At 43.2% G+C, this 25,632-nt stretch overlaps 1 protein-coding gene across 2 annotated transcripts in view; it reads right to left on the bottom strand.

Annotated features, from left to right (window-relative positions):
* LOC307266598 (tetratricopeptide repeat protein 28-like) overlaps positions 1-25,632 on the bottom strand; it is a 177,174-nt gene that overhangs the window by 95,332 nt on the left and 56,210 nt on the right. The gene's annotated exons all lie outside the window — the stretch shown is intronic.

Here is a 25,632-nt window from a genome sequence, read left to right as displayed (position 1 = left end):
GTGAGCAGATGGATGAACTAACAAAATGCCATCAGACTGTTCCATAAGGGAACTGTACACACTTCACTAGACCTAAAGGGGAGGAGGAGGAGCAGGAAGCCACTCCTCGCCTTGGTGGCCAAAGACGGATTGCCAGGATGGTATTTCTGGAATGTTTAACCAAAGCCTTGGGAGGTTCGAGGGATGCTGAAATTATACACCCCCGCTCACAGGCTGTGCGAGTCTGCGTACTGTTACGCACAGCTCAGAAGAATGCAATTTATGCGTCTGTTTACTAACACAAGCACTTTGTTCTAAACCCCAGAGGGGTCACACTCCTCCACCAAGTCAGTTCCAATTCCCCGTCAAGGTAAATACTGTGTGAAAGTCTTCCCGCACACTGGCACGGTATGATGGAAGCTGGTTTGAATTCTCAGTCCTGATCAAAGCAAGAGCTTGAGAGTGGAGGCTCCTCTGCTTCTACACTCACATGATATGTGGAGCTTCATGGTTAACGACGCGCCATATTGCTGACGTCAGAGAGGCTTGACACATGGAGCAAAGGGGAAAAGCAACACAGCCATTATGTCATTATCGACAGCGCAGACACAAACTCTGAGGCCCATATGTTTACCTGGCTCTAGCTCTAATATTGCAGGACCGGCGTGATGCTGTTGTGTCCTATGGTGTGGGTGAGCATTTTAGACGTGTGCAGGTCCAGAAGTATTCCTGTTAACTTTGGAAAATCTTTTACTGAAGCGACTTTTACAAGAAAAGCCTAGGAGAGTGAACTTAGATTTTAGAGTGGGGTCTGTGTGCGCAACTAATAATTACAAGCTGCTACATAAGTAGTAGAGAGAAAGAGAAGGAGAACAAAAATACATCTTTGAGCGTGAAAGCCAGCCACCACACTCCCCCCCCCCAAACCTTCCCTCTCAGACACATGTGTCATTAGCCATCCTTTCTTGCAAGCTTTGATTGATGTTCCCTCTCCTAACACTGCCATGCATCACTAATCATTTCATATGAGACTACTCGCATTCTTGACTAACCATTAAGAAACCATTTATTGCCAAAGGACAGCATTAACAGGCTGACATTGATTGGAGCTTTCATTTTAAGTTCACCCCAATCAATGACTGAGGAGCACTGTTTATTTTGGCAGAAGAATATAGAAATGTCTTAATCAACTTCACTGTATTTTGTCTGCTACAGTTGCCTTTTTTAACTGGTTGTTTTGCCCACAGTTTTGCTAAGACAGTGCCCTCACTTTTCAGTGGAGTTGCTGAACATGTGCGAGAATGATAAGCTCAGACTATAGGAATCCTGGAAAGGCTATGAGGCATTTTGTGAGTAATCTGACCCAGAGGGCAGGCTTAGGCCAAGCCATGTAGTAAAGGACAATGAGCCAGAGCAGTGGAGGAACTTATACACAGCAGCCCCCCCCCCAAATGACTTTAGACACGCTCCCGTCCACACTAGCAGATTATGGCTGTTTATCCTCTTTTCATTCTGGATTTTTATATGTGTGAATTGCAGTCTTTGGCCTGATAATGGCAGTTCTCCACACCTCCCTCTCAGCTATCCGCGGCCCAGGCGCCTCAGTGCGTACTTTAAAAAAAATCAATTGCTACAGCTGTGAGATGAGAGTGTAATACTGAATACATTTTGTGTTTCCCCCCTCTAATCTTCTCCCTCAACATGTCTAACAAATTGTGCTGCCTCTGCCAAATCTAATAAAACTGCCCCCCTTCTCCCCATATGCGCACACACACACACACACACACACACACACACACACACACACACACACACACACACACACACACACACACACACACACACACACACACACACACACACACACACACACACACACACACACACACACACACACACACACACACACACACACACACACACACACACACACACACACACACACACACACTCTGGAAGGCAGACGAGAAGCTGTGAGAAATGGAGATTGACAACATGGTGAGTGGTAATCACAGCCAGGAGAGGATCATCAAATTTGTATGAAAATACTGTGTTATAGCAAGCAAGAATTCTTCCCACCCCGGATCTAGACCGCACATGTAATCTGCATACTCTCTGCCCCAAGACATCTGTGTTCCTGCCCTTCAATCTCATTCACTTCATCAATTATTTGTGTTTTTTTTTTGTTTTGAAAGATAACAACTGCCCACAGAGCATTCAGGATTCAACCATTCAAAGCCCTGCTTCCCCTGTGACATGGTTAAGTCCACTCTACCACTTCCCATCACATTTCCCATCCAGTTTCTTATCGCTTCTCCCCTTGAAATGCCGGTACTGTAGTTCTCCTTTCAGCAAAACTGCAATTTTACCCTGTGTGGGGAATTTATTCAGCGATTTATCACACCACATCTTGTGACCACCTGTCCTGCGGAGATAGCATTCTTGGTACTATTAAGGCAATGCAATTACCAGACCCGGGGTCTTCTTCAGTCAGCATCTTAACACATAGACTTCCACCTCATGACCGTGTAAAAGCCTAGTTTCCACTGAGCGGTGCATTCGGTTCGGTGCGACTCGGACTCGCTTTTATTTGCGTTTCCACTGCCAAAAATTGGGAACGGTACCAAAATAAGCGAGCCGAGTCACACTTTTTTTTGAGGACCCTTTTGTTGAGGTACCAAGCCGTCCCAAAAGGGAGGAGCTAATACTGCAGGCCATTGATTGTTCGACAGAATCATTTCCGTGTCAGAGATAAACCGCAGTGTGTAATCTCTCTGTAAGCAAGGGGGAAGAGTTGAGAGTTGTGGGTTGATATAAGCTCTGCGAGATGTACCGACATAGAAGTGGAGCTTGAGTGTCTCAGACATGATCAGGGAGAAAAGGGAACAGCGTTGAGGAAAATGAGCCATCATCAGAGTGTGTGCTAGAGCAGCCTGTGCATCAGACGGCCCCTGGAACGGCAGAGTGTCGCCGCTGTCTCTAATGACAGCCGAGTTTAATTGAAAATCTACTTCTTTGTCTGAGAGCAAACAATCCAGTGTAAAGAAGCTGCGGAGCTCTTCCCTGGCTCTCTAGTTAACAGTGAAACACCAGAGAGCGGAAGGAAGGAAGGGAAGAGGAAGAGGAAGAGAAAGAGGAAGAGGAAGAGGAAGAGCGGGAAAAATAGAGTGGGAGGAATAAAAAGTAGGAGAAGGAAAGTAATACAAAGAGGGCACAGATATGGATAGAGGGGGGGAGGGCTTTAAGATTGTACTAAGATAAGGAAGCAGAATGATGAGAGGGTAGGAGAAAGTGGGTGAGATAAAGGGAGAGAGTGATGAAAAGGGGGGAGGGGAAGGGGAAGGGGAAAGCGGCAAAAATCCAAGCTCAGCAGCCTTCCTCCAGGCTCAATTTCCAGGACATGATTAGTTTGGAGTGATGACATGTAATGGTTGCAACAAAAAAAAGAGTCTGTTTCTCCTACTGTCAAAGAATCATTCTCCCTAAAATAGAAGTCTGCACAAAAGCTTAACAAACTCTTGGGACCAGTAGTAGCCTTCATCTATCCCTTTGTTCCACAACTGCCATGCTTGTAAACCATCAGTAAAACAATCCACTACGTAGGCCTATATGTCAGTATCTCCCTGACTTTCACTGAAAAGCACCCTCGGATAGTTCTAGCCAAGTTGTTATCACTTCTCAATTCTCAACTAGAGAGCTGCACCTAAAAAAAGAAACCTCACTGTCTTGCATTTGGCAGGAAATAATGGGCACTTATTTTCACCCTGAGCAGTCATGTGACTGCTGGTGGCACCAGCTCAGCAACAACCGCATGCCGACCCATTTGTGCATGTCTATACTAGCAAAGCTGGTTCACGATCGATTTGTATGGATCCTGGAGAGCAATAATCATTGTAGTCTGGCTTGCCTGACCTCTCCGAGACTCATTTGTTACCATTAAGACAATAATAACAGGACTTGTTATTGTAAAGGGCAGGTTTTGGAGCCAGCATACAGATATTGCCTTCAACAGGGATTTGCAAAAATGGCACTCCTCTTGATGGAAAAAAAATGGAATGGAAAAATTGTGTTTACAATTGTGTGTACAATTTTGATTGAATTGCGCATCTGCAACGGTTCAAAAATGTTGCCTTGAAAGCATGCTGTATATATTTCACAAGGAGGAATGCAGAAAGAAATAGATATCTGTAAGAGAGAGAGAGAGAGGTGGGGGGGGGGAGGTTTGACCATTTCTGCAGAAAATGTGATGGTTGGTTGACACAAACACAAACCTCTCGCCTAACAAAACACGGCAGCCAGCCCCCTGCAGAGAGCTTAGGACTGTGATAACCAAGCGAGAGAGAGAGAACGGGGAACAAAGGGAAATAAAAAACGCGTGAATATATCAGAAAAGAAGCTAATTGACTCCAAAACACTTGCAAGGGATTTGGGGTTTCAGGAGCTCCCCTTACAATACCTCCCTCCTCTCTGTGCTTGCATTTTTCTGCGTATAACCCCTTCCTCCCATTTTTATGTTCTTGCCATATTCCCTTACTTCACTTCTGCAGCATAGCAACACAGTTTAGTGTCCAATTTTTTTCGCAGCCTGTCTAGATTTGTACACCATCACACAGCTACTTAAAGGCCTACTTCACCGGTTTGAATATGAAGGTGTATTGAATTCTGAGATCCTATGTAGTATAAATGTGCAAAAAAATTAATATCGGTTCATCCTAGCCTGAGAAAAGGCAGAAAGAGTGTTTTTTTTAACCCTATATTTCTCTTTCTCGTGACATCAAAGAGAAATATAGGGTTAAAAAAACCTTCATATTCAAACCGGTGAAGTAGGCCTTTAAATCATAATGTCCACTTGTCCCACCTGTGCTATTGACCCGCCTTAACATTAGCCATGCATGCAGACAGACTGGACTTTGGCCACACCCCAGCCCCCTGCTGCTGCAGAATCCCAGACAGAGTGTCCTGGCCTGGCTCTAACCCTAGTGAGCTACAACCTGGTCACAGCCTTGCACACCAGATTTACTCCGTCTGTGTTAGCACCCCGGTGGCTAATGCAAATACAGTCCATCTGCTAATTCTAATCTATCCAACCACCCACCATTGATGTACAGGCACAGACGCCCATGCATTTGCTTACAGTGTATGGCATAAACAAAGTTGTGAGGGATGAGATCACTTCCTATCAGTGGGAGCACAATACTGTAAATGTGATTAATTGATACCATCACTGTTGTTGTAAAGCCTTTGTGCATCCTATCATCAACTGATGATCAACCATGATAAAATAAATGGCGTTGTGCCGTTGTCGCAGAATCGCTAAACATATTCTTGTCCCGCAGGGGAAACACATACACAGTGACATCCACTGAGTTAACAGCAACCACAGGAATTGAACTGCATCACAGAGCAGACCCGTGCACACATAAACACACAGGTAGACAAATGTGTAGCACACACGCATGCATTCTGCCACACCAGGGAACACGCACGCCCAAGACATCCACATGCACGCTCACGTACCCCGAGGAAGAACATGAAAAGAGATAAAAAATTGAAGTGCAAACATGGAGAGGGAGGTTCATGAGAATTTAGCAGTTAGGGGATGCTAAGAGATTAGCTGCGCTTAAACAGAGCAGATACATGTACTAAATATGCTGCAGAGTTGTTAAGCTAATCGCACACATCCTGGGGATTAGCCCACATACTTGTTTTAGGAGACCCATAGCAAGTCAATGTGGTAAACACATGAGTGGTGTGAAAACAGAGTCAGAGACAGAGGTTGCACTGTCACTGGCACAAATACAATAAAATAAAAACATCATCTCTGCTTATAAAGAGATGCAGCAAAACAGGAGGGAATGATCCCCAATAGAGTGTGGCCTACTGCGAATATAGGCCAAGTGTGCATGTGTGAGTGTGCATTGTTCATATGCCTCTCCCTGTGTTGGTGCTTAGGTGTATGCAAAATAGCTCACACTGCATAAGCGCAAGTGTGAGCGTGTGTGTGAGAGAGAATGTGTGCAGAGCCCCTGACTTTGCACATCTCATGCACGCTAGATGAGTTATTTCCCTATAATCTCATTTAAACCCCCTTCACACACCATAATTCAATTCTCTCTTTTAGACAATGACCATGTCATCTTAATCTGGCAGGTAGATTATACAGCATCCCACACAAGACTGCTAATGCTGAGGAAACGGCTCTGGCTATTGTAAGCTCCTTCAAGGTTGGATGGGCTGCTATAGATTGCTTTAGAGTATTGCTTCTGCCACTCGTGTTTTCCACTGGTGCTTTATTGCTATTAATCTGAAAAAAGTATTTTCCTACTATTCACCATTTGGGAATCCTACTCATGTTTTTGATTGGTTAAACCTCAACAACCCCAATGACATGCTGCTCTGAATACTTTACTCTGCTCGTCCTTAGAGGAGTGGTAGCTTCTGAATATTCATCAGCTCTCAACTCTTCAACAAGGCGTGATCCACTCATTACAAGAAGGCATCTTGTTCTGACACTCAAGAAGGCATCTTGTTCTGACACTCAGACATCACACAATCACACTGACCAAAATGCAGACCTGTTGTAAACGCTTGCAGGTGTTCAGGGAGGCTGTGAGGAGCCGTGGTTTATTGCTGGAGGCATGGAACTGGCAGAGCTCGTATCTAGCTTATAAACTACAGCTCCCACGAGAGGTAAGAGGGTAATTGAGCCAAAACAAAACCAGCTAATAATCTGTATTTCTACAAATCCTGCTTGATAGTGAATCTGATATAATTAGACATTTTAATTACCGTCAGTAATCAGCTAGAATATTCAGATGGAATGGATTGGCAGGTGTGAGCACACTGGTTGTCTGGCTGTGAGGACCCGATGCCGCCCGTATCAAGTCCCCCCAGCGTGCTCAATTGGATTAGAGCTAAACCATCCAGCCATAACAGGGCCTATAGGGCCTCCTTTATACCTTAACCGCTTATCCTGCCTTGATCCACCCAGCAATGTTCCCTTAACACTGGGCACAACATCCCTGTTTGCTTTGAAGGGTGGGTGGGTATGGGCACAGAGGACGTTTTTAAGTGTGACACAGAAAAATAAAGCCAAGTTAGTTGAGTTTTGTTACATATATATATATATATATATATATATATATATAAGATTATTATCCTATTTGAAAACTAATCAGTCATGTGGTATCATTAGCATATTAACAAGCAGCTATCTCCCTCTCTCACCATCCAGCCCTGCTGACCTCAGTTTAAATGCTGGAGCCATGGCTGCAGTATCACAGGAACACTAATGAACTGTGGTGGAGCGGACAATGTTACGAGCGAGATGCAAGACAGGGTTACAATAGCCTACATGATTTTGCCCCTCCCACCCCTCCTCAAAACATGGGTCCGATTCGCCTGACGCAGTCCGGCTAATGAAAAGCAGAGACCCACCAACATTCCTAAGAGGAATGGTACAGCAAGCAAACAGACACCAGCATAAACAATGAACCGCACGCACAATGAAAAAAGCATAAAGTCCGACCACAAACCTCTGGAATATTGTAATGACTAGGCAGTGGGTGCAGAAAGTGATGAAATTTGCTTATTTTGTGTGAGACCACAGCAAGTCACACTTTTAATCATTAGCATAGCTCTCACAGGGTTCTGAAGCTCAACATATAAAAGGCACATCTGCTCTATGGTCTTCAGAGAGTTTGGCTGCTTTGGCTAGTGCAGTACAGTATTTAGAGCCTCTCAATAGCTCCCTGAAGTTATCTGTTGAGCCATAATTAAAAGGAGTGGCCAGCAAATACGAGTCCCAGCCAACCACCACTGAAGCAGAGACAGCTAGAGCACGTGCCAAACTGTGATCTAAGCATCTACTACGTACATCATTTGGCATTACTGAGCTCAGCCAGCGATCACATCATGAGAATCTACTTTCATCCTTTCTGAGCGTTTGTCTCTTCAGAAGTAGATTTGACTGTGGAGCAGAAGGTTTCCCCCGTGCCTCCAGGCTGTTCCTGTGTGGAGGTCTTCTCCCTCCTCTGATCAATCCCGTGTGTCCCTTTGTGGGTCGTCCAACAGGCAAGCCTGAGCAGACAGCCTGAGTCAGACATGCTTTTCACTTACATTCGTCTCCCTCTGTTGACCAGAGGGAAGGGCTCTCCAGCTGGACAAGGTTTGCCTCCCTTCTCTTTATCTGCGCAGTTGCAGGCTGCAGTTGTTTTCGGGTGACACACTGCCGGATTGTCTTCGCCATATGGATGTGAATATGGATGATGTCTGCGCTGGGGGAAAGCACCGGGTTGTTCAGTACATCATAACGTTAGAGGAATTCATCGAGGCCTCTGCACAATACGTCTCTCTGCGCATGTCTCCATTGTGAGCTACTCTGAACAATGCCGCCAGTGTGAGCTAGCATTATAAAGAAGTCAGTGGTGCGACCAGGTGTCTCCTGAGTTGCTCCAAGGGGTCCCATGACAAGATATGCTTCTGATATCCTAACACCTTAGACTGCTTTCAAGGAAAGAGGATATGGTGACCAGGGGAGAAGACTGGGCGACTTGAGGGGCCCCTGAAGATCAGGTCCCGCTACATATGCACGCTAAACACACAGAAAGCCCTCTGTGCATTGTATCAGACACTGTGCAGTCAAAGTATCTACAGAGGCAAATATCCACAGTCTTGTACTGAGTACACTAATGAAATTATTTCATTTAACCTGTATTTATCCTCGAGAGATCAATTGAGGGGTGACCCTCATTTGCAATGACGTCGAGTCAATGACATTGCCATTGGTTCCACAATACTTAATTTGTGGACATGAGTTCATTTATTTGCATTGCCTATTGTGATATATGTTTGACAATTCTAGAAAGCCACATAGTGTAACCTTACTGTAATCGCGAGAAGGAATGGCACTTGATCTAGCAAGCAAGTCAAATAACTGGAAATGGATCTGAAATATATTCAACACTTTTTTAAATATCCACAATAGTTTCTGACATCATCCATCCACTATTAGGCATCATCAGCAAACCAAAATACACTGCTGCATTGCCAGTCTTTTCCACTTTGAGTTTGGACAAAGATGTCAGGTAAATGCATCATGCCATTTGGTGTGCGAGCGGCTCCTCGATTCTTAGATATCATTCCAAGCCTGTCTTTGTACTTGTGCCTCGCTGGTTTTTCCAGATGGAAACTAAAATAAGTTCAATCTCTTTCCATCAAAGAACTTTTACTATAGTCGAAAACACTATGTTTAAGTTAATGTATACACCATTTCACAATGTTCTTAAATTGGCAGCAAATTCCAGTATCCATCAAGTTAAACTTATAAATACATGGCTCCGAGATTTAAAATAGGTCTGTGTGCCAACCCGTGTTTCCAGGTTTTATCCTCATCTAGTGTCCCCTATATTCAAAAGGACAAAGCAGGGTTTGCATACAGAGGCAGGGGTATGCTGTATATAGAGGAAATAGAGCTGTGTGACAAAGGACATGGCTAAATATAACATCCCCTCTCACCTCTCATTCTGTGTCTGCCACCAGTTTTATTCAGCCAAGGTCCCAGTTGCACCCAAGTGAGAACCAAATAGACAGCTGGCAGTCAGTTATGTTCCCACACTTCATACTATGAACAGGGTCCCTCAGCACCCAGCAATGTCAAATGCACCGTTCAGACACTCTCTAAATATTTAATAGGGACAAGAAGAAGGCAATCTTCTACATCCACTATCATTAAACATTTAATACCCTACTGACATGATATGTAGTCAGCCGGGACTCAGTCTAGAGACATGTGATGCAGCCCATACTTGTTAGTTCCTCTAAAACAGATCCCCATACAATGAACATACATGAAGAACACAACAGTCAACACCAAGCGTAGGTCAAAGTCAAGGATCTGACACACCCTCAAACACATGCACACGCATAAAAAACACACAGACACACTGGCAAAGGTACATTTATTTGCAAACATATATCATCTGTGAGAGGTGAAAAAGGGAGGAGGCTTGAGAATCCCATCAGTCATGGCTTTAGACTAAGGTTAAAGCGAGATAGGGCAGCCACTGTCAGTGCGTACAAAACAGCCAAGGACAGAGAGGCAGGGCTGAGGGCGATGTACTGTATACTGTAAAGATATAACATCACAAATCCACACAAGGGCAGAGTTTGTTATGACATTGTTATGTTGCAGTTGTTGATACAAGAGACCACAATGAGCTGCGCTTCGCAGTTAAAGGGAAGCTCCACTTAATTACACATCACAGTCTATTTAAAAAGGTCTTAGTACTAAAGTACTACTGCATATGTAAGAAAGAATAAAGTTGCATAAAGCCTTTTGTTGTTCAGGGACCTGCACAAAATCTAGAGTTAAAAAGAAGTGAGTTACATTAACATGGATCCATATCTCTATCTGTATTTTGATCCTGTTCACTCTGCACAATTGTACAACTTTTTTTAAATAGGCAATTGCACATATTTCTCTCGTAGATTATTTCATTGTAAGTATTCTATTTATATTCTTTAGGATGCCTTTTACTTATATTCACTAGGTTTATGTTTATTGTTTGCACGGTCTTACCACAGCAAATTCCTTGTATGTGAGAACGTACCTGGCAATAAAACCGATTCTGATTCTGGGTTCTATAGCCCCTTATCTCTGCTTGTGGTGCCGGAAAGAAATCAGCAAGGAGTAGCTGCAAGTTCAGTGGATCAAGTCATTAAATTATTGCGCTGCTAATTTTGCACCAGAACATGAGAGCAACATGAGCTTAGTTTGTCAGTGTCAGGAGGAAGATGATATGTGTGGTCCAAGTCGATAGTATCATGTGGTGTTGTGCAAATGCACCTATACAGTATATACTATTCATTCAGACACAAGCACACACACACGCACGCACACACACACTGATACAGATGCAGATACTGGAGGTGACCCAGTGCAGTGACAGGGTGGGACGTGACTTGATTAAGAATGGAGAGGTAAGAGTGATAAAGTACCATCTAAATCCACCCACATCCTGTGACCCTGCAATAAGTCAAACACCACCGACAGCCACATACACCATAAATAATGCTGTCTGATGTCAGGCTGAGCACCCCTCCCTCTGCTCAGGTTGAGATTCATTGTTTGACTAAAAGTGGAAAAGTTTGCTTTCGGGAAGAACAACACAAAGCAGACATACTAATAAGATGCTAAATCTAACTTGTTGTTTTCTATTTTCATGTTCTCCTAGGCCAAATGTACTGATACTTGGGCAAACACAAATAGCTCACACATTTAGTTCTATCTGATACTTGCTATGAATCATGCAACCGCAACCAAACGCATCATGTGGGGTTAATAGAGCAGGTGTCCACTGCAGAGCTCTCTCTCTGCTCTCTCTGCACCCTTGGCTCCTGAGCCAATATTCGGGGCTAATTTGAATAAAAAAATCTGCAAACATTTGCTGGACCATTCAGGCTAATGTTCAATCTGTTACTCCTTGACACGGTGCCACCAGGCATCTCATTTTCATTCCTGCAGCCAGCCTCGCAGTGTCATGTGGTGGGAATGACGTGTTTTTATTTCCGCAGGAAGAAAATGCTTGAGTATTCATCTTGAAAACTATTGTGTTTCACACACCCCAAATATATCAGCAGAACATCATCGAGTTTAGGGTAGAAAATAGAACTCTGCTACTCTTTAAACAAACCGGCACAGGTGCAAGAAAATGTAGGGAAAGGCACAAATATTTGAAGGGGAAATAATGTTCTGGAAAATAGGTGAAATTGTATTGCAACTTAAGTAAACACTCACCACAGGTACTGGCATCCTCAAGATGCTCTAGGAAACACACACACATTCATATGTCTATCTCAGTTGACGAGGAAACGTCTCACATACACAAGCTCACATCTCCCAACCTCCAAGCACACTGTAATTGAATTGAAACATAGCCCCTTTTGAAAAGCAATAAATGAGGGAAGAGGATGGAGGTGGGAAAACATGAACCCATGATGATATACCACTTGCTTTTATACAAAGCAAGAGTTTCCACTCAATTTCCTCCTCATATTCCAGCACCATCCTGCAGATAATATCTCTCTCCGACTCTTTCTCTGTTCCAGAAGCATGATGAGGGTTGCATAAAATTAGCTTCATGACAAGGGGGAACGTGTCTAGGGGCAACATGGAGGACCTTATTTCCAAAGAGTCTCGACACACATTTTGCTCAACCCCCCGTATCCCCGAGTAACAACACAAGATCAGATAGAAAGGGGAGAGGCCTGTTTAAAATAGCACCCCAAAGACATTCTTCTGAAGATCTGAACTACCAGCAAAAAAATAAAAATCTCAAAGCGTAAAATTATGAACAAGGCACTGACACTTTCGACACACTCTGTTTGACTTGTGGGCTTCTACCACCCAAAATGAATAATGGATTAAGTATTTGTATTGTAAAAGTAGGTTGTTTGGTTGTTTATTGCAGGTCAAAAGGAAACCCGCTCTTGTCAAAAGAAAACCCAGAGGTGAATCTGCCAAACCCATACCCTTCATGCACTGAAAAATAGACAGGTCGAACCATAAATGCTTCATCTACTCTCTCTATCCCAGTGCAATTACAACTCGTCCCACCAAGCCCTTTCTTTCCACACTCTCACGGGCTGTCAGATTCTGATACGGAGGGCGTTGCAATATTGAAGGTCAGTCAGTCTGCACACTTAACCTCATTTTCTAACACTCTGCTCTGCTGCCGCTCCCAGAACAGCCTTTTGATTGGTGTCCATTTAAAAAGTGGGCTTTTGCATTTGACTGGAGGGGTATACGGAGTGTAGCTAACTTGAGAACAGCCCCAGTGTAGCCTGGGAAAAGGAGATTTTTGGAGCGCGACTCCTCACTTGTAATGGTTTTCAATTAGCCAAGGGAAAAGACGGGAGAACTAATCTGTGCTAGCGCTCGAGAACCAGTCATGCAATATTCATGTACACAAACTAATGAAAGCCCAGATTAGCCTACATATTTACACAGGGTCTGTGCTGTGTCGTCCACACATTAAAGGGAGTCAGTCTGCTGTCAAGAGGAGAGAGCGAAAAAGACGAAAAAGGATGAAGGACGGTACACTGGGAAAAGGAATCAGACAGAGAGGGGATAATGAAGAGTAGAAAGGACTTCGAGAAAGAAAAGGAAATCGAGGGGAAGAAATGAGAGGTCAACGGGACTCAGGGAAGACCTTGAACGAAAAAAGGAAATGTGATCATGAGATAAAGAGGTGAAGAAAAGCAGGAGGAGGTAGGAATCCTTTAAAAGAGATTAAGGATCATCTGCATTTTGCCTTTTCATCTGCTTTAGCTGTAATCATCCCTCTCTAAAGTCAGACACCAACCCCACTCAAAATGACACCAATCTCAGTGAGTGATCTTGACAAATTGGGCCGTCAGAGAAAAGAGGGTGCTCTTTTGAATGAGGAGAGGTCTGTAGACAGTGGGGAGTCTCCAGCACAACAAAGTTATAACTGTAATTGGCTGCTACACATCCTCCTCCCCTTCTAATCTCCGACCGCGGAAAGTGGCAACTGGAGAAAATAGGACAGCAAGCACGAACAGATTGCCACAACAGCAAAATGCTCTGCAACCAACCACAAATTCCAATAATGTCTGAAATTGTATGTAGCCTACATGCATCAGAACAATATGGGGAAATCATCTGTAATCCTTAGTAGGTCACAAAAGACTTAAAGGACTTCAAAGCTGGATTAATGGGAAACTGGACATACCAATTCCACACTGGGTAACTTCTTACCAAGCATTAACATTGTGTGTCAAACAAGAAGCTAATCGTGGGTTTAGTTTGGAAATATCCTTTGACCTTTTGTAGAGGTCTCAGAATGAATTTTATGCTCCACAGATATCTAATTTTATGCTTTTGCGGACTTACACATTTGCAGAATAATGGAAATGTTCTGATGGTTTTTTTCTTCGCTAAGGAAACCACTGAGCCTAGTGTGCTTCAAAATGTTCCATGTTAACTGTCTGCTTCTGTTTAATTTCATGGCCAGCATATAAGATGCTTGTGTACATACGCTGATGGGTTTACAGCAAAATGCAATGCAGAAGAAAAAAAACTACCATTTCCTGGCTGATTTGTGAGAAACTCATTCTCATGTTTCGAGAACCCATGGAGACTAATGAATTCACAGTTCTAGCAATGTGCTGGGCTTGCAGGTTCCCCCCCCCCCCCCCCCCCCCCCCACTCGTCTCTACCTGCCTCAATTTTGGGGGAAATAAATGGGAGAAATGGGCTAATTCTCAGCTGAAGGCAAGAAGATGGGGCACAGTCAGACGATATGGTAGATGGGGAGAGATGTGGGGTTTAAACTTGGACAGAAAGAAGAAAGGGAGAAGAAAAGATGGGAGACAGGAAAGCAAGACGTTGGCACTAATATGAGTTTCATCGCTGTGAGGGTAGACAGAAGTGCTTGAATTGCATTTTTGGACTCAAACTTCTCTTATTCAGAGACAATGGAGCTGAAGAGCGCCTCTTGATCTTTACCGATCAGCCACCATGACAAGAGCTGCTCAGATATTCAACAAGCAGAAACAAAAGAGGAAGTTCCCTTCACTCAGGGAAGTTTGAACAGAATACTGTATATAAAGAAGTTTGAAGGAGAAGGCAGAACAAAGGCAGTGAAAGGAAGATGGCAGAAAGCAACATAAAAGGTGTGCTATCATCTTTTCATAACTGTATCTGGGGTCCATACTTCTAAAAAACGTCTGTAGCCCACCATTGCCTTGGGTAAGGCCTAAGCTCTGTCACAATATCGAAATCACAATGCTTTCATCATTCTCCTTCATAACGAAAGCATGATGCCTTTTATGGCCAACTAGTCATGTTTGCAAATTGCTGCCTGCAGAAGTCAATATCACATATGGCGGTGTTCTGAAGACATAACTGCATTTATTTTCTAAACTCATTAAATGGTAAGACACCTAAACCATCTTTAAAAAATGACAGTCAGATTGAGGGGACTCAGTGGAATCAGCGAAGCACTTCAGACCAACGCAGACAAGGTTTCCTGATTGCTCTGACATCACATCTGTTAAGTCCTCAGCACAGCTTTGAGAGGATGACACCAGGAGGTGGAGCAAGAGGTGGGTGTGACAACGGGAAGGGTATCATCTCTCACCCCCACCCTCTCAACTTCCCCATGGGACCAGTTACATTTTCATTTTAGATAGGAACTTGAGAAGCACCGTCTGTAATTAGATTACAAATAGATAGATGGAATGAGCTGAAAAAAACCTTAGTTAATTAACTCTAACCATATTCTAATCGGGTTTCATAACTCCCCCTCCTCTCAACATCTGAATCCCCTTAAAGATCCCCCGGGACTCGCCATCACACAAGCCAAGAAGAGACGGGCACTCAAACAAGATCATTTGACGCTAATTTCCCAAACAGGAGGGCACTCAAAGACACACTCTGATTGAGACAACAGAGCATGTGCATCAATAGATGATGAGAGAAAAGAAGCCCGGAAGGAACAGAATGTGTACTGGATAAAATATCAGTATAACATTGTTTCCTTTCGTGTTGTCTTGTATACGTTTCCTGAGATGAGCAGTTTCTGTGCAAGGGCAACAGTTTTCCATCATCGCAGGAAATGAGGACTGGGAATTAATTAAGCGAGTCTCACTTCATTGGAATGGGGACAAGTGGCTGTGATAGCAGTCAAAGAGGTGCCTCACAAGGAGTGTCCCCCGCCACATTCACATCTCCATTATCTGTCTGTTTGCCACATAATGCTCCGAAGATTGACAAACTCCATTTACAAATGAAACATGTGTCACATCATGTACTGTGCAATGAGGAATGGCAGCACCCTTTACATACATGTGGAACACTGATCAGCGATTTTGCTTTTGTTCAACATTTTTCCTCAGCTTCTAATTATTAGTTCTATAGTAGAAATAAAGAATTCCAAAGTATTTTATCAAAGCTGTCTATCACAGTCATCAGACTGACAGCTCAATCATGCAAGCCATTACATTTGCCTCTCACTTTGATTAGAAATCCATTTTAATGTCAATTCACTTTTTATTTTCCAGAACAAAGAACAGCATGAACCGCAAACAATAGGACAGACAATGTTGAAAGCAGAAAAGCAAGATATTACATGTCAAACTATTTCTCCACACAGATACTTCCACATTAAGATATCTAAAGCGCCATTCCTTAGGAAACAATGATCAATACAGAAGCAAAACAGGGTGTCTTAAAGACTGCATTTGGTAAATTTCTATAGACTCAGGCCTTGAATTGAATTTCATCCACTACTACACAATCATAAAAACAGGGACAAACCAACTTATTAAATTAGATTTTTAACAGTGCCAAAAAGACACGCTTCAAAACACGCACTGGCAGAGAAACATCCAGCATTGTCAACGGATTTGTTGCATAGAACAGAATTTTACCGGATTAAAGTTGCTCCAGCGGGACCAAGAGCACATTGGCACATCGAGGACTTCTTTAATTTCTAAACACCTGCTCACTCTCTACTTCATCCACAAAATACAACCAGCACAGAGCTCTCTCCTGCCCCCCCACCCCCTCCCCCACACCCCTCCAACAAACAATCCTGGTCTGCTATTTCACCGAGAGTGGAACCACAGCCAACACGTCTCCCCGGAGTGTACCCATGTATTTGTGTGCGCGTCAGAAGAGCTACCATCACTGAAGCCTGCACCTGCTCTGCCTGGGGCCCTAATCTGTAAACTAGGAGCAGCCAGCACAATGCAGAGACTGAGGAATGAGGGGACGCAGTGATAGAAAGCTGGTGGAAATGGCTCTGTTGGCGTAAATGTCAACAGCTTGCTCACACCACATGTATTGCATTTGAGGTTCTAATATACAGTATATTCATACACATTTCAGGAAGATAGCTGTTGTATGCATTGCAACACTATAAATAATACAATGTCCCAGTTGTCTATTAGAAAATAAAATCCAAAGGGCTTGTGCTGCTGGTTAGAGTCTGATGGACACATGCAGTGGTGTTCACTGACACACTCAGGAATGGATAATTTCGCATGTCCAAATGCCAGCCAGCATGGCTACAGTATGTAACAATAATGTCCCCAGGGCACTGTTATAAAACTGTGCACTGCCCGGCAGCAACAAACGAGAAGCATTCAGTATCTGTAAAGTATGATATATCAGTTCATTATACCCCAAGGCTCAGCAGCAGTTTGAGTCAGAACTTTAGCACCTGGACTGTACCTTCACTTCATAAAAACCTAATTAGGAAGCTGAACTACAGTATACCGGGGTTCGAAACTGTGAGCATGTCACTTGCATTGGCGAATGTAGAAGTAGATGGATGTGAACTGTAAAATGTATTTTTATTTTTACATATTCAGCCTATGTAGCCTCTATCTTTTTTTCAACAAAGGTTGATGACATAACAATAGCAAAAACAGGGGCCACAGTGCTGAACCAATGTTGTCCACTAAAATAAATGACAAGATCTACTTGCCAGCAGAAAGAGCCGTCTAGATAATATGTAGTGAGTTTGATAGATAGCTAAGTCAGCTACCAACTTACACAAAGTATGAAGCATATAAGTTGATCATTTAAAAGACTGAGACCCTGTTTCCACCTAGCACTAAAATGTGATTTAAGTGATCCGAACACAAGTGGACAGCTCTAACTAACAGTGGAAACACTCTCAGGACGCATTGAAGACGCATTGAGATCTGATCACAAAAACACATTCGGAGGTAGTTTACGTCGCTTGTGTCCAATGTGCCCACACTCAAATAGTAGTGTAAACATGTGACTTCTGTCCACATTAGGGACCGCCTACGCAACCTTCGGCCCCTGCCTGAGAGGAAATACAGTACAGAAAATACATCACTGCCGGCTGCCACTAACGTAGCCTATATGAAGCCTTCAGTGTGAGTGCAGTTATAAGTATTAGACATTACAAGCTTTTGGTACTCCGTTTTCACCGCGTAAATCTGATAACTGGGAGGTCGCTGCTATTAACTGGTGCGCTGCAGGGCTGTGAAGCACTAACTTCCTGTTCTTATCGACTTCAAAATAAAAATCTACTTTCTTTTGGCTATAACAGACTTTTAATGTGAAGGAAGTGGAGCACAGGAAATGTTCTGTTTTGCACAAGCAGTAACTTAACTGCGTTAATTTAGAAAGCCTTGTGCCTCCCGTAAGCTACCGATGGTGACAAGACTTTATCAGACGTAAGAATAAAATAGCCGCCCGAGCACAAATCTTTCACCAGCCAAAGTGGCGGATGGACTCAATAACCTACTCAGACTACATTTAGCCGCATTTGGGGAGTGTTCTAAGCAGTGTTGTGCATCACTCCTCTGTTTGTAAATGAGACAATATCTCATCATCAGCAACCTGTCGCACAAGTGCGAGTAGCCATGTATTTATCTTTGTTATACATTTTACTAGAAAATGCGATTAAAACTGTCGCACTGTACAGCATGTTTACTTGTATAAACTCTGCCGGTTAAAAACAGCGACGCAAACAGAAATGATACACGTGTTGATTTACATACAGAGAGAGGAAGTGCAATCAGATCACAAATGGACAAAGAAGATGCATGTGTACTGCCAGGTGTGAACAGACGGACTGACAGCTGTCCACTTGAGTTCGGATCACTCAAACCACATCTTAATCCCAGGTGGAAACATGGTCTAAAATAAAAATAGTCTACTGCGATAAAGCCTCCTCAGCCTCCGGGAACTTTACCAGTTCATCTTGTTTAAGTATCCTGCCCCTCATGATGCACATATGGGCTGACAAGACACAACAATAAAACATTTCACAATTGCAAAATGCATAAAGTTTGCAACAGGAATAATTAAAAGCTTAGTGTAATGTTGTATTCAAATCGATTAAATCATTTTGCTCGGAAATGTCTCTTTGTATCCCTTCATTAAGCAAAAACAAATCACTTTCATGCATTCCTTATTTTATTTTATTTTTAAACTTAGGAGCACATGTGATCCTTGAACAGTTAGTGTCAAGGCCTATATACGATTCTGTCAAAGACGCTATTGGAGCATCATGCCTATACAGCCTTTTCCACAATTGAAAAAGACAATTCTGTTCATTTGAGGACAAAGAGGAGGGGGCTTACAAATACTCTCCAACTTAAATTGGGAGGGTAATTTCACACCTGAAGCTTTTCACCAAATGTTGTGTGCCAAGTTAGACTTTTGTTTCAATGAGTAATTATGTATCTTTTTTTACAGCCCTCATTGGAGCAGCTGGAATGAGTGCATGCAACCAGTTTTTATAGCAGAGGACAGAGTAGCATTCATAGCACTACACATGTTATGTTCAGCATGATTTCATCATGCAGAACACAGAGACAGGTGGTGAAGGCAGCGAACACATTTTACAAGGTTATAAAGGCAGGCATTCCTTAAAATGATGTACACACATATTATTATACCACAGATATTGTGTTGTGTCTGGCCAGCCCTATAGCTGCAAGCAGCCTTGTACAGTATATTTAAAAAGCTAAGAAGCAGCTGATGCTTGAGATTTGACAGTGGTAACAGAAGCACTCTCCAGACTGCTTAACAACACATGCTCTAATGTGACCTCTGACCCCAGCCACAGGAATATAGATCAGGAGGAGGACGGGAGGAGGCAAAAGAGAAAGAAATTGTACGGTATAGTTTTTCAGCATCTCTGATGGATGATAATACTGCAGAGTTTCCATAAATCATGTCCTATCTGACACAGGGATATCGCTCACCTGTCAAGACAAACATTTTCCAAGAGACGTCAAGACAAATGCAAAAAAGAGTGTTTTAAAATACACAAACACACACAGTATGTTGAATTTACAAGTTGACACATACAACCATAGACACAAAACAGATAATTTTACACGGTGGCAATGCATTTACTGGAGCAAGAAAGGTGGGGTAGGCATTATGTTTCAAGTCAAATCCTCAATCGTAGGCTACACAGACTAGCAGAAGGAAACAGAAAAAAAAACCTTTAGGTTTAAGACCAGGACAACCATGAGAACCTACACAACAGAAGGTAAAAATGCTGGAGTGAAACTGAGGGGGCAGAGAGTAGCCACAGTGGAGGCAAAAACGGTTTTACGGTAAGGAGCTATGGCTCTTTTGGACTGCAGATAAACTGCTAGGTAACTAATATATAAAATCTATGAGGAATGAGATCATTTGAGATCTGCAAGCATTGGGGGTGAAACACAGAGGTTTGTTCTGTAGTCCTCATTACTGAATCTATCTCAGTGTGCCTGTCAGTCACCTCTGCCTGTCTGCCTTGTTAAGGGTGCTGGTATCATGAATCTCCCTTAGGGAGACAAGCCAACAGAGTATATGGAAGCCCTCCTAGCCCACATATCTTAGCAACTATAAACATATGCCTGACATAAGTATCCCAGGATAAGCTTCATATAAATAAATCCAAACTTACAAGAGGGAACAGCAGCCTAACCAAACCCTGATAGACAAGAGATGGAAAAGACTCATTGGGTCGTGCTCGGCATAATTTTCCTTTCCTTCCTGAAGACTTTTACAGCCAGCAGTAAAAAAAAAATTCTTAGTACCCTCGCCACATTCAACATGGCAGGAAAGGTAAGGAGAAGCAGGGCCTGATAAGGCCAGACTGATGGCGGGGGGAACTAAAACAATCTTCTCTGGGCTTGGTTGTTTCTGTGACCCCTGGAGAATCAGTCTGCTGAGGCCGTTTGTGTGCATGTCTGCTACACTGTTTGAAAGCAAAAACATTGCACAGCACCTACTGCTTTAAGACTACAGGGGCTACAGGCTCAGACTATAATCTTGTCTGCTACCCTCTTGCAATGTATGCCAATGTGCCATTCTCCAAGCGGGCTGTGGTCATGAAGATTCAGAGGGTTAATTGACACCGTTTAGTTTTTTCACAATCAACGAGCGTCAATAATCTACTCAAGCACAAGATACTGACCACTCAGGTGCTAGACCAAGGCGTCAATCCAAGGAATGAAATGTCTAGTCCTGGCTACTCAAAGGCTACAGCTAAGCCATGGACACACTCCTGGAAAATTGAGCCTTCAAAGAAGGGCTTATGAATCCCATCTCTGACACAACAAGAGATGGAATTAGTGGGATTTAGGGGCGTCGGCATAAGGCAGGGTGGTATTAGTGGTGCTCTTCACACGTCTACATCCAGGCTGGATTGCAGGCCCTCTTTAGAACACACAAGCAGCGAATGTCTGTCACAACATACAACACTGCATTGGATGGAGACAGCTGCAGGGCCTAAAGACTGAGCTGATAATATGCCTGGCCCACTGGAACCAGTCCAGTGCAGAGTTATAAAGGAATGTAGGGACTGCGGGTTTGGCAGCTGTACTGTGATAAATGTTTTGAAACAGAGAATGGTATACATGCTTCTCAGGCCATATGCTGAAGAAATGTGACACTGGTGCCATTAAAAGCCCTTATTAAAAACGTGTTTTAGCCAGTTTATGTCTAAAAACACGGGGTCTTTTCAGTATATGCAAGAATGAGTAGATAATACAGGAGCTTAACCAATGAAAATAATTAAAAGAATAGAGCTTAGGTACTGCAGTGGACCGTTCCACCTCATAGAACAAGGAAATGTGTTCCTATTGATGTGGTCCATCAAGTCAGGTCCGCTTTATTCCCTGTGGAGGCACCCAGAGGCAGGCACCTCCTGAGCCCTGAGAGCAGCTGACCACACCCCTGGAACAATGACCTCAATAAACTCAAACATAGCTCTATTTGCCCCAACAGAAGCACTGGGGGGTAAAGGAAAGCTGTAGCAAATCAGAAATGAGTGCTCTGAGGTTTGGAGGAAAACATTCCAAATGGACTGTTCGACACATAAATCAATCTTTGCATTTACCACTTACTATCCAAAAATCCATCTCCACACTCAAAGTGCAATATGCAGGTCCCAGGAATGAGGATTAATGAGAGCAGGATGGCCCAGTCACTATTGTTTCTATTGTTTCTCCTGTATTATGACAGTGGATTCCCAAGAGTGCCTTACCAAGCATATGCCTGCAGTTTGTGCGTACTGCAGACAACTGCGTCACAATATGAGCAGGCCTTGCATTCCAAGAAGCTTGTCTTACTGTCCTCCATCTCTGTCCAGCTCTCCCAATGGGAGGCAGTGGACTGGGATTAACAGAGCGAGCACAGCACATAAATTTCAGCTGTATTGCTGAGTCGCTGTTCCCCCATGGCATGCAAACCCCTCCCTACTTGACCCAGTCCCCGCCCCCAGCCTGTATTTTTTTCACGCCCCAGGAGGATGGGCCAGGGTCTTGGCCACACAGCCGGATCCCGTTCCACTCGGCATGCTGGGCCGTAAATACTGCGCAGCATCAGGAACAGCAGGTGCTATCACTGCCTATCATTAATTATCCCTGCTGCATCACTCTAGGGCCTCTCACTCCCAAACTACAAATCGCTATCTCCCGCACCATCTTATTCTCTAGCCACCAACACTGTACCATTTTCAATCACTTTTTCAAATTCTAACCACCTCAAATGATATCAGTGTCTACAGCTCTACAGCAACTCAATTTCTTCTCCTCAATATCCACCCATCTATCTCCTTATTCCCTGCACTCTCACAATCTGGCCCCATTCATTTGTATCCCTGTATTTATTTCAATCTGTGTCCAGCACTCTCAGCTTCTCCCAAGTGATACTGTCCTCCACTGACAGCCTTGCCTCCTCTCTTGTGTGTCTTGTCGCCCTTCTCTTCACATTCTGACGGGTTTCCCTTGCTATAAATGTATTCCAAAACTGTTGTGCCGCTGCCAGCCAGGAGACGTCACATGGACTGATGGGAGCGCTGGGAGGAGAGATAGCCCTTTCTCCCCACCGGAGAGTTCATAAATAATACAGAATCAAAGAGGAAAAGCAACATGAGAAACTCCCCGAGGTGAACAGCCAATGAACATGGTCAGAGATGTAAGAGTGTGCCTGTTGATGCCAAAAGTCCAAGCTCCCAGTGAGTCTGGCCACAGAAACATGAGCAGGGAATCGTGTCCCGCTCAGGTGAGAAGGCTTCATGTCAACTGTGTGGAACCCACAGAAACATCTGGCACAACCACAAGAACACACAGTCTCTTCCTTCTGACTTGGCCACACAAAGCATTATTTGAACTCTAAATGCAGAGTCTGGCGATGTAATATGAGAACGCTCAACATTTGAACAGGTTGTGAGCAAGTCTGCTTATTGTAAGATGGGGTGATGATGACCTATACACACATCAGGCAGCAAGAACATTTTTTTTAATGTTTTGCAGTTCTTGTAAAATAAATCAATGGAGAAGGAAAAACCACAGTCGAACACAGTATATGATACAGACAGGTATAAGTCACACAGAAGCCTGCCAAGCCACTGGAGTCCATAATTCATGTCCAAACCACATTGGACCTGTTTTCACACATGTACACACATACAGAAACATACAAAGACACACAGTGTTTGTGTTACCCAGTGTCTTAAAACCAACGACCCCACAGGTTATTCATGCTCTTAATTGAACCCGATGGCTTTCTTTCATCTGACTGCACGTTTAGGCACACTGCCATCTCTTACCTGACTGACTGAGTGAGTAAGCTTTACTGTAAAAACAGGTACTGCCCATATTTTTTTCTAAAGCTTTCCTTCCTCTAATACAACATGACCACAAGGGACTGCAGTGGTCGCTGCTGTACGCCCACCCTACCCATTCAATTATTATGCTATAAGGCACAACAAGGGTCACTAGTTAGCATTACTGAGCATCACAAATACAAAAATGTGTTACTTCAATCTAAAAGGGAAGGCTCTACCTGTGCATTGGGGAACTTGGCTTTTTTCAAACCCATGTATATGGCAGCCTTTGGTCACATGTCTCCCCTTCAACATTTTAAGATTATATTCTTTCTGAATCAGCTCAGGCAGTCAGACAAACCTCCACCAGAAAGTTAATCACACAAATCCCATGGGAATCTTTTTTTACTCTCTTTTTTTCCAGAACCGATAAGCTATCTGCAGTCAACATTAAGGGAATTGCTCTCTCTTCTCTTCAACAGTGTAGATTTGAAATGTTGCCTCATTAGTGTAATCCATTATGAAGAGGTGGACAGGACACTCAGCCTGAATCAATTTGATTCTCCTACACTTCCTATTGATTCCCATCAAACTACAAGTGGAGTAAAAAGCCAGATTGAAAAGCTGATAAACAAAAGCCAGAATGGGGGATCCTTTGTGACATTATTGTATGCATACTTGTTTAAAGAGAGCATTGCATTCTGAAGAAATCACTTTCTATAAAATGTAGAGCTAGAAGCATTTTCCAGTCTAGTGTCCTGGTTGCTATGTTCAATACCTAAGTCAGAGGACATATTTTGCAACAGAGTTCAGAGTGAAGGGACAATGTCATGCACACATAAACACATACTACTATGTGGGTGGCGAGTCATTTTAATTAAGCTGTTGTGCGTTTTTGTTCGTATGCATCCTGCATCCAAGATCTACAACAGGTTAATTAATCAACTTCACACAACACAGAACACAGTTTCCTCTTCCCCTATCTTTGATGAGAGTCACTAAAATGAGGTGCTCACCATAGTAAATCTATGATGAAAAGAGAATCTACATATGAAGGACAGTGTTACCTCTATGTTTTTTTTCAGGTTGAGCACATCAGTGCAGTGTGGCTGGGAACCAATTCCTGCAGTGAGGAAAGGCTTTTAGTCCTCAAAGGGGGGTCTAGTGGATGATTCTGGCAGATAGACTGCACAGCTGTAGAAATCATTAAGCCTTGCTCACAGCTTTATTTTCTCTGTTGATAATTCAACATTTAGAAGCTTGGTTTTGATCATTTACTTGTATCTCATCGTTCAGGATGCGATTGTCCACATTACTGACACATGCATTGGAAAAAAACGGCATACAGTAAACAATTTAGGCAAATACATGACAGGTTACTAGGATCATACACACTGAAGTGTTTTTCAACTACGACCAGTCCCAGAAGGAGTAGCTTCACTCCATAGCACCAGTGGATTCACTCCTACTGGTGCTGATAACTAGGGCTTTTTAAACTGTGTATGAAGAGAAAACATCACCATCGTCTTAGCGGCAGAGAAAGAAATATCTGGGCCAGAAAGAAAAACAAATCCTGCAAATGCTTATGCTGCTGTTTAACAGTCTTTTGGGAGGAAGAAATAATGCCAAAAAATGGTTGACAGAAGAAAGAAAATAGTTGCTCATCTTCTCATCTTTCCTTCTTTTGACTCTAGACCAGTGTAAAGCCCACTTCTGCAAAGGAAGCCTGCTTTTTGTCAGACAAGTGCCCCCTGCTGGTAAAAATCCCAACCATAGGCATTTTAGAGCTAACATTTTTTTTATAGACCCCAGATGATTTTCAGATATTTTCCATGTTGTAATAATCCAAGGCTACACGAATGGAGCAATAGGAGCATGCGTGCAGAATACAAATGTCTCAAATAAAATGTCTTATCTTAATCTTAGTGTGGAAACAAGAAACCAAGACACATTTTAGTCTTCTTGAAGTGTCTTAAAATATGTAGCTATTGAAGGAGGGGTGCCAGTTCATTCTGAAACTTTTAGGTGCAAA

This window comes from Ammodytes marinus (assembly GCF_949987685.1).
Source record: "Ammodytes marinus genome assembly, chromosome: 2".
Classification (NCBI taxonomy): domain Eukaryota; kingdom Metazoa; phylum Chordata; class Actinopteri; order Uranoscopiformes; family Ammodytidae; genus Ammodytes; species Ammodytes marinus.
This window is presented reverse-complemented; position numbering and strand designations above follow the sequence as displayed.